This window comes from Mesocricetus auratus, unplaced genomic scaffold (genome assembly GCF_017639785.1).
Source record: "Mesocricetus auratus isolate SY011 unplaced genomic scaffold, BCM_Maur_2.0 Super-Scaffold_100008, whole genome shotgun sequence".
NCBI classification, from domain to species: domain Eukaryota; kingdom Metazoa; phylum Chordata; class Mammalia; order Rodentia; family Cricetidae; genus Mesocricetus; species Mesocricetus auratus.
Window position 1 is genome coordinate 40,410,809 of NW_024429192.1, and position 14,174 is coordinate 40,424,982.

A 14,174-nucleotide genomic window follows, 5' to 3' on the forward strand; every position below is an offset into this window, starting at 1 on the left:
ATGATTGTTATGGTAACTTATCTGCATTATGTTTTTTCATCATTTCAGAGAAAAACCATATAGACAAATTGAAGCATGAACGTGGATTGTATTTAAGACATATACAAAGACAATGACAGCAATTCATGGTTCAAGTATTAAGCAGTTCATCCTACCAAGCTGTCACAGGATCTTAGAGAATTATCTCAAGTAAAACAATGAAACGAAGTTATAAAATAAGATAAACAAGTTTTGGCAGCCATGATAATAGGTCATATGTTGTATTTCGTTTCTTTTTTTTTTTTCTGTAAATGTCTGCACTAAGGATTTCCTTTCAATTTGCCTTTTATGTAAATTTTTTACGTAGCTATTTTTATACACTGTAAGCTTTGTTCTGGGAGTGGCTGTTAATTGGATGTATAATGTAATGTTTTATTTCAATTGTTTATATAGATAGTCTGAGCAGGTACGGTTCTGATTCTGATTGCTATCGATAATGCCCCAAACTTTCTTCCAAGGACCTGAAACCCAAAGGTGGTAGTTTGTGAGATTGCAGACACATACCTTGCCCAATCAGAAGCCAGTTTCATAATTATGAGAAAGGGGGGCCAGCCCGAGAGTCAGGAGCTCTCTAGGTTGTGAATGGTACACCCAAACTGACAGTTTTGTCTTCTCTGAGAAAGACATACACAGAATTGGGGACCCATTTACTTATTGACACCTGCTAGGAAATTACATTCAGTCAAAAGAAAAATTTAAAAAAATGAGGAAAAAACCTAATGTGTCAGAGAAAGTTGGAAAAATCACAGCTAGCATTCCCATTTTCACAGATCACAATGTAAATCACTAATTAGAATTGGTATTAAATCCTTTGGGTTATCCACTGCCTTAAAATGACACTTATCTCCTTTAAAAATAAAATAAAAGATATCAGTCAGAATTGAAGATTTTTAACAGTGGTCATTATTAAAGCTGTGTTATTTTCCACAGAATATAGAATATATATTTTTTTCGTGTGTGTTTTTGTTAACTACGCTACAGATATTGAATGCACCTTGAGATAATTTAGTGTTTTTAACTGGTACATAATTTATCAAGCAGTACATGAAAGTGTAATAATAAGATGTCTATGTATCTTTAGTTACATTCAGATTTGTAACTTTATAAACATGTTTTCTGCCTGGGGAACTTTTTAAGGAAGTCGTGTACATGGGAACTTTCTGAAGTAGACTGGATAAGGGCCAGTAGCAGTTTGTGACTAGACTTCAATCTTTGCTCTTTCAGGTAGAAGCTTGGTTTCTGGGATTACACTGCACAGTCATTTTGTCCCAGACTTACATGTATAACTTTAACTGAGAAAAGAAGAATGACTATTAGGTTTCCAGATATATAGAACTCTGTTCTTTGAGAGGAAAAGGAAATGTGGTGTTTGCTTTTAGACTCAAAGAATAAACTGTTTTGAAGGCAATGAGAAACTAATCAAAGATTAATCTCTGATGGAGGTTGGGAATAATCTTTTGCCACTTCTGCATACTGAGAGATGTGTCTTTGTACATTTGTAACCATTTGATAGCTGAGCAATAGTGTCTCAGCCTAATAAAAGCTTCCTATAGTACATTGGTATGGTTTAAATACATAAAATATTCTACTAGAATCAATGCTGTATAAAATATGGGGAAAAAAGAAAACATGTTATTTTGCCTCTAAACTTTGATTTATTGAAGTTTAATTTGGCAAGAAAAAATTCAATCTTGATCAATATTTAAACCAAAGGGAAAAGGGAAAAACAAAATAAAACCAAAGTTCTTTGTTTTGCATGGCTAAGCCATTCTGTTTATCTCTGTAAATAATATGATTTTCTTTTTGTTTTCTTTTTCCTTTCTCTTTAGAATTTTGTTAAAGAAATTCTAAAAGTTTTAAAAAAGCACCTGCTTTCCACAATAAGCCATGAACACTACAGTGAGATTAGTTCCGTATTATTATTTTTTCTTTGTTTTGTTTGCTTTTTTTCTTCTTCTTCTTCTTTTGGTATGGGAGATCAGAAGTTTAAAGTCTTACTCTAAGATGTGTTTGCAGAAAGTAACAGGGCAACAAGAAGAGAGTCTTTACTCTGGTCTGGTGCGATATACACTTGGAATTGTCGCTGAGTCCACAAACAGCTGTTATAGCCTAGGCAGCAACAAGAGAGGCTCAGAGCTCTTGCCCAGGAGCAGATGTTTACAAGAGAGGACAGGATGGCCACGACTGCACCAGTGTCTGCAGAAGCAGGAAGCTCACTGTCTCAAGAGCAACTCCGTGTGCTGTCAGGCTGGAAGGAAGTCATTTGCAGACTTCAACTCCTGGAGTTTCTCCTCTCCAGTTGTACTCGTTGGCAACAGGATACAGGTTTTTAACCAGTTCAAGGTTCACTCCCTATATGTAATTATAGGAACTGTAAGTGGAAATGGATTAACATATCCCTCTATGCCTAAAAGAAAATAAAAACAAAACATGTCTTCACATATCCCTCATAGCTGTCTGCCTCTTGTCTGCAATAGGATGTTCATGTACAAAAAGTGATTTTCTTTAATAAAAAGTGAAAAAGTTGATGTGATTGTCCATCCCTCTAGAAGTGGATTTTGAAGGAGTGAGAGTACCTGTACTTCTACCTGTTGGGAGGGTACCTTGAGTCTTCAGCCGTGACAGTTTCTCAAGGTGTCTTCTTTTCACTGATAGGGCCACAGTGTCTGCAGCTGACCCACACACTACCCTTAGCTTTTAATTAAGAGGACACTTCATTTTTATCTTTCTTTACCTTTCTTTAGACCACCATTTGAAATTATCGAGGCATGATCTTTCGTAGGTATGTACTTTCTTTAAAAATAAAATAATCGTTTTAGTTGTGAGCCTAGTCTTTAACAAGGGAGCCATCTGGAGCAGAAAGGGCATGGAATGTGGGTGTTGGTGAGGGGCATGGGAGGATGGGAGGGAGAGGGAACTGAGATTGATATGTAAAACAAGATTGTTTCTAATTTAAATAAAAAAGTAGGAATAAAGGAAAATATTTATATATTCTTTTAAAAACTAAAACAAAATAAGCTGGCTATATACACCAGAGGTGAAAAGTAACTTTTCAGAATAATTACCTAGCTGACCATGGTGGCTCAGGCATGTATGTGAGGCTAACATAGGTGTGTCAGGAGTTCCAGACTAGTCTGAGATACATAATGAGTTTTAAGCCAGCCTGCATTACAGAGTAAAACTTCATCTCAAAAAAAAAAAAGTTGGACCCACCTCTTTCCCAGCCAACCATGAATCCTCTACTCACCAAACACTGTAAGTAATGTTATGCATCCTCACTTTGCAGCTGGAAGCTCAGGGTTGAGTTCTGCGCCTCCTAGGAGCACATTTCTGTAAAATTGATGCCGGATGCCTTGACCCAGGCAGCTCTAGACCTCAGAGTTTCTCGGAACATACTGCTTCAAGTTAATGAAATGGAAAGATAGTAATTTATACATTAGTTTTTGGGACCAAAAAGATGATAATTTTAAGATGACTATGTAATAGTATCACATAATTTTTCAACTGTATATAAGCAAATGCACTTGAGTTTTTTTTCTTCTTGATATTATAATATAGTGGCAATTCTCTCTCCCATTTCCTCCCTCCATATCCTCCTGTATATCCCTCTCCATTCTCCTTCAAATTCATGACTTCTGTTTACATAAGTTATTTATGCATATATGAGTATGCACACATATACACATATATGTCCTTATATCTAACCTGTTCAGTCTATATAAAGCTACTAGTATGTATGTTTTCAGGATTGCTTGTTTGGCATTAAACAACCATGCTATGCTCTTCCTTGGGAAAGCTCACCTCTTCTGCTCCTTATTTCATAAAAAAATCACATTTTAAACACACACATATTGCTCTCCTAGTTAAGTGACTCTAAGAAGACACACATGAAGTAGATGTGTTATTTCAGTGCTATACTGACTTTCTCACTCATAGACATGGTGATCCTAAGCTCACAGATGGAGAGAAACTGAATAAATTTGTTTAGTCACCAGTGGGTCAGGTGAGGGCAAGTTGGTCCCGTACTTAAGATGAAGATTCCAAAGTTCAAACTGTGCCCGTTACATACTTACTATCTCTCTTGTAAAATATACATCTCTCATTAGTGATGAAGACTCACAAGAAGAAATATTAACATTCAGGTTCCAGTGTTTCCTCTATTAAATGTCAGATAAGATAATAATGTCAGATTAAATGAAGATAAGATAATAAATAAAAATAGGAAGTTTTCTTCAGAAGGCAGATTTTGTGTGCAAGATAGTTACTTGTAAGCCCTAAATCTAAGGAATCCAATAGTAAATAATGCTATCTTTATTTTAAAATTTAATGCAGTGTACTTGGCATTATATTCATCCAAAAAGAATGCATTTCAGTTAAAAGTAGGATGTGTCTCTTATGTAAGCATTTTTTAAAAAAACCTACCCATAAAATACACTTATTAGGGAACCATAAAGGCAGAAACATGGAGTACATTTTCCCTCGGTTCTCTGTCTTCACCAATTCGTCATTCTCATTCAAATCCAATTCATTTCCCCTCAAATTGCGTTTCTCATTTTTCCTTATAAATGCCTTTTACATGCAAAAATATTCATTGGAAAATGAATTTATCGACCCAGAACTTTAAAAGCATGTCCCATGCTCGGGTTATTTGTCTTGTCTCCCTTTGTTAGCTGCCTCTGGAGAAGGTTTTACTTGTGTAACAGGAGGCCAGCAGAAAAGATCTCCAATTGGATGAGAACAGGATTTGATTACCAAAAGAGGAATTCTTTTACACAATATAGGAAGCAGAAAATGGGTGAAGGTAATCATGATTCTTTGATGGTTATCATTCGACAATGGTCCAAGGCCACTCAAGGGCAGCAATGCAATAAAATACACACAACTAAACATAATTGTGTCAACTCCATACCACCAATAAACATATGAGGGACTCAGTGTTCCAGGAAGATTGAATTGGGGGAAGAATAAAGGAGAGCAAGAAAAGAGATACTATAATAGAGGGAGCCATTATAAGTTTAAAGAGAAATTTGGCACCAGGGAAATGTCCAGAGATCTACAAGGATGACCCCAACTAACAATCTAAGCAATAGTAGAGAGGCTACCTTAAATGCCCTTCCCTATAATGAGATTGATGATTACCTTATATGCCATCCTAGAGCCTTCATCCAGTAGCTGATGGAAGCAGAATCACACACCCACAGCTAAACACTGAGCCAAACTCCTGGGTTCCAGTTGCAGAAAGGGAGGAACGATGAGCTGGAGAAACCCTCAGAAACAGCTGACCTGAACAAGGGGGAGCTCATGGACCCCAGACTGATATCTGGGAAACCAGCATAGAACTGATCCAGATCCCCGAATGTGGGTGTCAGTTTGGAGGCCTGGGAAATCTATGGGGCCTCTGGTAGTGGATCAGTATTTATACTAGGATTTACAAATGGACTTTGGGAACCCATTCCACATTGAGGGATACTCTCTCAGCCTAGACACACACGGGGGCAGGGGTAGGCCCTGCTCCAAATGATGTGACAGACTTTGAAGATTTCCCATGGAAACCCTCACCCTCCCTGAGGAGCAGAAAGGGGATTGGTGGGGACAGGGGAGGAGGGAAGGGAGAGGGAATAGGGATTGACATGTAAAACAAGCTTGTTTGTAACTTAAATAAAAAAATCTCTAAACATCTTGTATTCTAGACATCGGGTGCTATAGCATACTAAAAAGAAAACTTTTGATAAAGATATGCTTTTGGAGGTAGTCACTACCCAGTTGGGACTATTTGGCAGCCAAATAATCAAAATGAACCTCAAATATTCTAATAAACGTTTTCCCTATGATTTCTTCTTTGGGGTATGCCATGATAAATTGAGCTTAATTAGCAGTTGACAGGATGTGCCTGAATTTACAAAGAGATGAGAACTTCACTTCCACAGAACATAGTAGGTGAAATTAACCCTGTTGCTTTGGATTCTCACCAGTAGGGAAACTAAAATTCTTTAAACAGAAGATAGTTACAACTAGAAATTTGATTTGTGGCACTCTCCTTAGAGTGATTGATTATGGGAATGGAATGTTTCTGTTAAGAAACGGTTTACTTTTGAGCAACTGAATCATTTCACGGATGCTGAGCAATTTCTGAAAACTCCCTCTACTCTTAGATTCAAGGCTTCTTTTTCTAAGTGTTGCAACTACGAGGGAGTTGCCCCCCCAAGGTTTGATGGTCTTTGTCAGCTGTCAGCTTCAAAATCATCTTTTATAGGGGAAAAAGGGCATCACTTATTGAATCCAATTTCCAGAAAAATGGCTTTTATTTCACACATTTTAGGTTCACCTACAATAATAATCTCATTTCTCTTGATCTAGAGGTCTTTGCTTTTCATATTTAATCGCTGTATACACACCATTTACATAATAAAGTCCTTTTCTTCACATTTGAAACAACCTCAGGTAAACAACAAATTCATCTCCCCACATATTTCTTGTTGATGAACTGTTTTAGAAAAATATGACTCAAATGTCTCCTGCAGTAGCTTTGTTATTCTTCCTTTTACTCGGGTTTAATTTTTTTGAATAAACTCACTGTATTATCAAATATATACTCCAAAACTTTCACCACCACAATATTATATTTTTGTTGACTTGCTGACAATAGTAGTAAATATTATTGGTGCACAAAGGATACCAGAGATTAAGAAATGCTCTGTGAGGTTTCTGTAACACGGTGTGATGTTTGGATTAGTAGCTTCAGAGTCTTTGTCCAGTTGCTCCTAAAGCATGAATGGGAAGTATCTTCTGTGGCTTCAGTTCCTCTGCTGCCTACCCTTACCACAATTCATAGAGCCCCACTCTTAGACAAAGAACTACAGGCAACTAAGAAATGCTGAAGTCAGAAGAAATGATCTTCCCCAGAGATGAACCCTCTAATTGGTTATCTAATTTCAAGTGGTCAGCCCTAAAATCATATACAGGCAAGTAACAATAAATGAACTAATCAGGTTCAACTTACTTATTTCGATGTGTGTGTGTGTGTGTGTGCAAGCATAACAAAGAAAAAGAGGACATGATTTCTGGGAAGCAGAGCATATGCATGGGAGGGGTTGGTGACAGGGAAATGATGTAATTGTACTTTAATTTTAAATTTTTAATCAACATTCTAACTTTTGATCCAATAGGTCAATCATGTTGCTGCAAACGAATTGAAATGAGCTTACCAGAACATTTTGTTTTCTGTTTTATAAATGAAAGATCAGAATGGAGCAACTGAGGCTTAGGAAGGTCAGTTGATGTAGAGAGGGAACTGTTAGGTTATGAATCTGGTCTCACAATCAGCCAGAGATCTTAGCTGTAAATCATGTGAATTTATAACCAAGATTAATTGAGCATTTGATATATAACGGACTTCTGAGATGAATCATACAGTTATACTGCCATCCCAAGTCTACACAGTCTTTTATATTTGACCCAGGCTCACAATATCGTTTTAGAAAGAGCTACCACAGCATTGCTCTTTCTCATCCATACCACTCAGTGCATATTTCAAAAGATTCCTCTCTAAAGCCAACATTTTTGCAGAAAAGACTCAATCCTAGGTCAGAATAGAGAGAACAAATAGCCATACCAGGTCAGGTGCAAACCCACCGCTCCATGAGCAGTCCACCCAAAATCACCTGAGCCCAACCCCATGTCTCCCAGATGACCTACAGATGTGTGTGATTCATTAATAAATGGTGCATGTTCTAGGCCACTGAGGTCTGAGTCTGTTGTTATTCTGTAAAGCTAACTCACGTTTACCTTCAGAGGCAACTAAATTTGCAATAAACATTAATCTTTTTCAAAGTTGATGTATATTTTAATGACTTCATAAGGATGAGTCCTTTGCACTTTGAAAATACTTCCCTCTTCCCTGAACTTTCTTGAACCAATATTTACTTACTACCTATAGCCCTTAATTTTCAATATGCTATGATTACACTTTTGAATTACCATTTAGAGTCAGTTTTAATCTTACCAGATAACTATCAAGACATCTGTCTACATAGAAAAGTATGTGATAGTGATGTATGTGACTTGCCTTGCTGTGACTTGTATTTGTCCCTTTTCATTGTTCCAGAAGTTCATTATTCAAGATAGTTGTGTATAATTGCTCTCTTTATCTGCCCATATAATTACATGCCAATACCTTTCCTCAAATTAGAAATTATATTCAGCTCAGATATTCTGCTGACACCACACTCCTCACTAAATGTCAAAGTCTCAAAAAATATTCTCAGCTCAGAAGGGCTAATTAGGTTTTTAGTAATTCATGCCATTGGTCATGAGGACAATCACACAAGTCAGTAAGCAATCAGGTCTCCAACCACTAAATCCAGACATGAGACTAAAAGATCACAGGCAAAAATCTTAAAAGAAATTTCAGTAGTTTCCTCATTGCTTTCATTAACCTTTTCCTAATGGTTTCACATGTCAGGTACTATCTCTATTCCTATAAAAATGCTCAGTGGTAAGGGTCAGGAAAGGGTTGGAAATAAATAAAGATAGCACTGTTTAAAAACAAACATCTGGAAAGGAGCTGTAACAACATGCCTACACATGGGTAAACTCTCGCAAAATGATCCAAAATGTTCTTTCTATCACTAACATAATGGCAGTGTTGATGTGAGGGCAGAGAACGGAATTTGCCTTTTAGTGTCCTCAAATGGCTATTGTTAAGGGGCTCATAGGCATATTGATTTAATGGAAAGAAATAGGCTTTAGAAGTTAGCAGCCTTTGAATCACATGTCTCTACTGGTTACCAACAGTGAGACCTGGGCCATAACACTCAAACCCTGCCCCTTCATTTCCTCATCTAGAGAAAACCAGCAAGCCTAACAACATCAGACTTTATCCTTTTTAGAATACAAATGACCCCAAATCTCTTACTTTCTGTATATTGTCCAGTTGTGAGTTCACAACTGGATAATGTTCAGTGATGAGAGATCTGCAAAGACCTCAATATAAATCCAGCCACACTGAACCTCTTAGAAAAGAAAGTGGGTGGTACCCTTGAACAAATTGGTACACGAGACAACTTCCTGTAGCACAAACAGTGAGGTCAACAATTAATACATGGAAACTCCTGAAACTGAGAAGCTTCTGGAAGGCAAAGGACACAGCAAGATAAAAAGGCAGGCCACAGAATGGGAAAAGATATTCACTAACCCCACATCAGACAGAGGGCTGATCTCCAAAATTTACAAAGAACTCAAGAAGCAAGTCTCCAAAACACCAAAGGATCCAATTATAAAGTGGGCTACAGAACTAAATAGAGAATTCTCAATAGAGGAGTCTAAAATAGCTGAGAGGCACTTGAGAAAGTGCTCAACATCCTTAGCCATCAGGGAAATGCAAATCAAAACAACTCAGATACCATCTTACTCCTGTCAGAATGGCTAAAATCAAAAACACTAAGACAATTTATGCGAGAGAGGTTGTGGTAAAAGGGGAACACTCCTCCACTGCTGGTGGGAGTGCCTACTCATATAGCCACTTTGGAAATCAGTATGGAGATTCCTCAGAAAAATGGGAATAAGCCTACCACAAGACCCAGCAACTCCACTCTTAGGCATATATCCAAAAGATTCACATTCATACAACAAGGACATCTGTTCCACTATGTTACTAGCAGGATTATTTGTAATAGCCAGAACTTGGAAGCAACCTAGATGTCCCTAACCTGAAGAGTGGATAGAGAAAATGTGGTACATTTGCACAATGGAGTACTATTCAGCAGAAAAAAACCAATGGAATCCTGAAATTTGCAGGCAAATGGATGGCACTAGAAAAAAACATCTTGAGTGAGGTAACCCAGTCACAAAAAGAGAAACATGGCATGTACTCTCTCACTTATGGATTTTAGACATAGATCTGGGGAGTGCCAGCCTACAATCCCATGGCCAGAGATTCTGGGAAACAGAACCTTCTTTCATTGGCTGTTGGAAGCAGAGGCAGACTCTCACAGCTAAACAGTGAGCTGAACTCAGGGAATTCAGTGACAGAGAGGGAGGACTGATGAGTAAAGGGGTTAAGACTGGGCTGGTTTAAACTCCAGAAACAGCTGACCTGACAAGGGTTAGCTCTTGAATCCCAAACTGATGGCTGGGAATCTAGCATAGGACTGATCAAGACCCCCTGAACATGAGTGTCAGTGAGGAGGCCTAGGTAATCTATTGGGCCTTGGTAGTAGATCAGTATTTATCTCTGGTATACAAATGGACTTTGGGTGCCCATCCAGTCTCACCCTGGACTCTCGAGGGAGGGTCTAGGCCCTGCTCTGGATGAAATGACAGACTATGGACATCCCCATGGAGGGCCTCACCCTCCCTGGGGAAATGAGGGGGTATTGTGGGGATAGGTGGGAGGGCGGAGGAGGAGGGGAGGGAAAGTGAGAGGGACCTGATATTGACACGTGAAGCAACCTTGTTTCTAATTTAAATTTAAATTTAAAAATAAAAAAATTTTAAAAATTATAAAAAAAAAACTTTGAGAGATCTGAGAACACTCATTCCTAAATGGGATTTCCTTATTGAATTCCTTCTCTCAGGACTCAGGGAACTATGCCAAGGGAGGCAGAAGATTGTAAAAGCCAATGGGAAGGGATGTCACCTAGGAGGTGGTATCTTCCAGACTGACACACATATGAAACTGTGACAGCTGTGCCAGCATGCATGGGGCCTGCACAGGACCAAGCAAAATGCTGTCCCAATACTGAACTACTGAAGCGGACACGATACCCCACCCATAAAACGAAGCTATCTAACAGGCAACTGCTTGTCAATGACAAGTTAGTTTTCTCCTTGGAGTCTTGCTAGGTGTATAATGGACACTTGAGGGATGGCCCCACGCCCAGAAGCAGATGGTCAACACAAAACAAACTCAAAGATATCCTTCGAGATTATTTTGACTCATAATCTTTGTTGGGGGAATGTTTTACCTTATTAGTATTTTGTTTGTATATTATACTTTCTGATTTTATGCTTTATGGGTTTTTTGTTTTTTTTAACTTGGGGTTTTGTGTATGTATTAAGTATGGTATGTATGTATGTATATGTATGTATGTGTTTATTCTGATTTTTTTCTTTTTCAAAATTCTGATTTGTTTTATTTTCTAAAGGAAAGAAAGAAAAGGGTTGGAGATGAATGGGTGCCAAGATGTGTAGGCTCTGAGAGAAGATGAAATCACGGCTAGATTTTATATACATAATATGTATGAAGACATTATTTTCAGTAAATAAAATAACACAAAAATAAGTTTAAAAAGAATAGCTGCTAATGGAGGTACAAGATGCTAATCTATGGGTACAGACAAGTGGCCTTAGGAGTCATTTTATTGCTATGCTTCTTTCTCACTAGGAATGTTAATCACACTGTTGGGTAGGTCTCAAGCCCAGTGAAATTAATCCAGTGGTGTTTGGTAGCCATTTTGTCTCAAACTGCTTTGCTTGAGCATTTTTTTTGTCTTAATTGGTGTTTCACTTATATGTTTTGGTTTCTCTCTATCTCTCTCTCTGTCTCATGCACATGTGAGTGCACACCCATGAGTGTGTGTGTGTGTGTGTGTGTGTGTGTGTGTGTGTGTGTGGTGTGTTTGTTTTTTTAAAAGAGAGAGAAAGAAGCCGGGCTTTGGTGGTACATGCCTTTCATACCAGCACTCGGGAAGCAGAGGCAGGCAGATCTCTATGAGTTCGAGAGTAGCCTGGTCTACAAGAGCTAGTTGCAGTATGAAATTTTTTTCAATGAAAGGAAAGAATGCATGTGCATACATTAAAGAGAGAGTGACACTAGAGTTCACTCTGAAGCACAAACTAGGAAAAGAGAAACCCAACTCACCAGAGAAGATAGGTTCAAAGCCTCTTTTCCCATAGTGGGAAGCAGTGTCAGAGAACTGCAAATTTGATAGTAGTAACAATTCTACATGATCCTTGTGCAAATATCAGCCTCATTCTTCAAAGTGATTCCTGGAAATGTTTTCAACATAGAAATAGTTCTGATTTTAGCTAAAGTTAAGTCTGACATGCTATTGGCTAGTAAGGTCTAAGTTTGTCATGGGCAAAGAGATCACAGCATGTCCTTCATTGTAGGTACTCATTATATACGTCAGCTCCTCTACTTTTCTCTCTACTGTAATTAATAATAATGCGGCCATATGAGACTCAATGCAGTTAACATTCATGGAGGGACATGGGTGTGAGGTTTCATTCCATTTCTTCCAGTTGGGTTTCTGGCTTCCTTTGGAGTGGATTCTATGTAGCCATTATCATCTTGTGTGCTGAGTTCTGGGAAAATGTGATAGAAATGAAGCAGCTCTAACTTTACACAGCAGGAACCTTGAAGGCATCAGTAAATAAGAATCTCCCTTGCTTTTTTCTCTTCTCCTTCCTCATTCCCCAGGCTCCCATCAGAGAAGACTGAAGCTTCACACACTAGGGAAGGGAGAAGGGGGATGGAGAAAACAGTCAAGAGTCCTTTCTTAGAGCAACATGAACAAAAGAAAGCCTTTGTGTTGAGGGTTATGCTGCTGGCTAACATCTGGCCTGGCAAGCAAAAATTTCACAATCTCATGTGACTAGAGGACTTTATGACCTGTGACAGATGCAGAAGTCTGTGTGCTGCCCATGTTTCCACCCAGGGCAGGGGTTCAAAACAAATCTGTCTTCTGACTCGGGTCTGTTTATTTGAACTAAAAGTCAAGGCAAAGACAATAACAAGTAAAACAATGGCTCTTTTACCACATTATTATATTTGCAGATATATATTGCAAAAGGAATATATATTGAAAAAAGGAAAAGTGGGCGGTTGAGGTATAGCATCTGTAAGAGACAGCAGATCATTTCAAAAAAAAAAGTAGGTCATTGTAGGAAATAAATGTGCTAAAGGTAATATCTTTCAGGACTTTCCTTTTATCTTATTCAAGTGTTATACATATACCAGCTAGAGAATGGCACAGATTATCTGATCAACATTATGACTGACAAGATAGTTTTCCTATTGTGGATGTTTCAATAGGAATCCATCTTCTGTGACTTAATATGTAACTTAGTCTTATAGAATCCTTGTCCTCACTGCCACTGATAGTGATTTAAAGGATTTGTTGTCTAAGTCAATCTAAATGCATTCTTGGTTTGATTAGAAAAGGCATTACAGTGCAATTCAATTTACTGGATATTTTTTTCAGAGTTAAAATAACACATAGCTGGAATCTCCTTCCTTGACCGTCCCTTTATTCCAGACAGTGTATAATTAACATGCAAGGACAATCATTCCAAATGCAAATATTAATACCAATGACACATCCCTCCCCTAGAAGCTAGCAACTTTAATCCCTTATTATTAATTTGATTAATGCAAACTACAGTATGTGACTGTGGAGGGACAGAGGCAAGCCAAGGTGAGCATACCAAGTCATTTAAATTTAAATTGCTGAAGAATTATATACTCTTCAGCATGTGAGATCAAGCAAAGGAAAAAATATCCTTGTGGCGAATAATAGATTTTTTCTCTAAAGAGGAATACAGGGCAATACTTGTGAGTTCAAAATGACTGTGTGCATTCTTATTCTCCAAGGATTTAAGAGAGGGAAAATAAAATCTGTAACATACTTGACTGTCAGCAAAGGCAGCTTAGCTGGCCAAGAAGCCACATGCTAAGAGAAAAGGTCATTTGGGCTACAAACAAGACCCTAGAGACATATAACAAAGATAATTATAAATCTCATTTATACTTCATTTTCTATGTAAATGACCTTTTATATTTCTCTGCCATCATCTTAAGTAGACATAGCATTTTCCTTTTTCACCTTGAGGAATACAGAAGAGTGTATAAATGATAGCTTGTACTGTACTTTGGTTTTTAAAAGTAGTATATATGTTCACACACACATAATTTATTCAGGTAATACGTAAAAACAAGAATTGCAATTCAAACGTGAACTTTCTGAAGAGTCTAAGTTGGTATTTAGAAAAAGTGCAATTTATTTCAATGTTGTCCACTTGTTTGTGTGTTCATCTAAAGTGCCCTCTATTTCCCAGTAATAATTTTTATCATTTTAAATCATCTTTCTTTAAAAACCAAACACTATGAATATGTAGTCTTTTTTAAGATTTAC

At 37.7% G+C, this 14,174-nt stretch overlaps 1 protein-coding gene across 2 annotated transcripts in view; it reads left to right on the top strand.

Annotated features, from left to right (window-relative positions):
* The window catches only part of Alcam (activated leukocyte cell adhesion molecule), a 182,127-nt gene extending 179,562 nt beyond the window's left edge, over positions 1-2,565 (top strand). For both annotated transcript variants that reach the window (XM_013116880.3, XM_013116879.3), the window contains one exon: positions 49-2,565. The gene's annotated coding sequence lies outside the window, so the exon portion shown is untranslated. The remainder of the gene's footprint in view (positions 1-48) is intronic.
* The last annotated feature ends 11,609 nt before the right edge of the window (positions 2,566-14,174 follow it).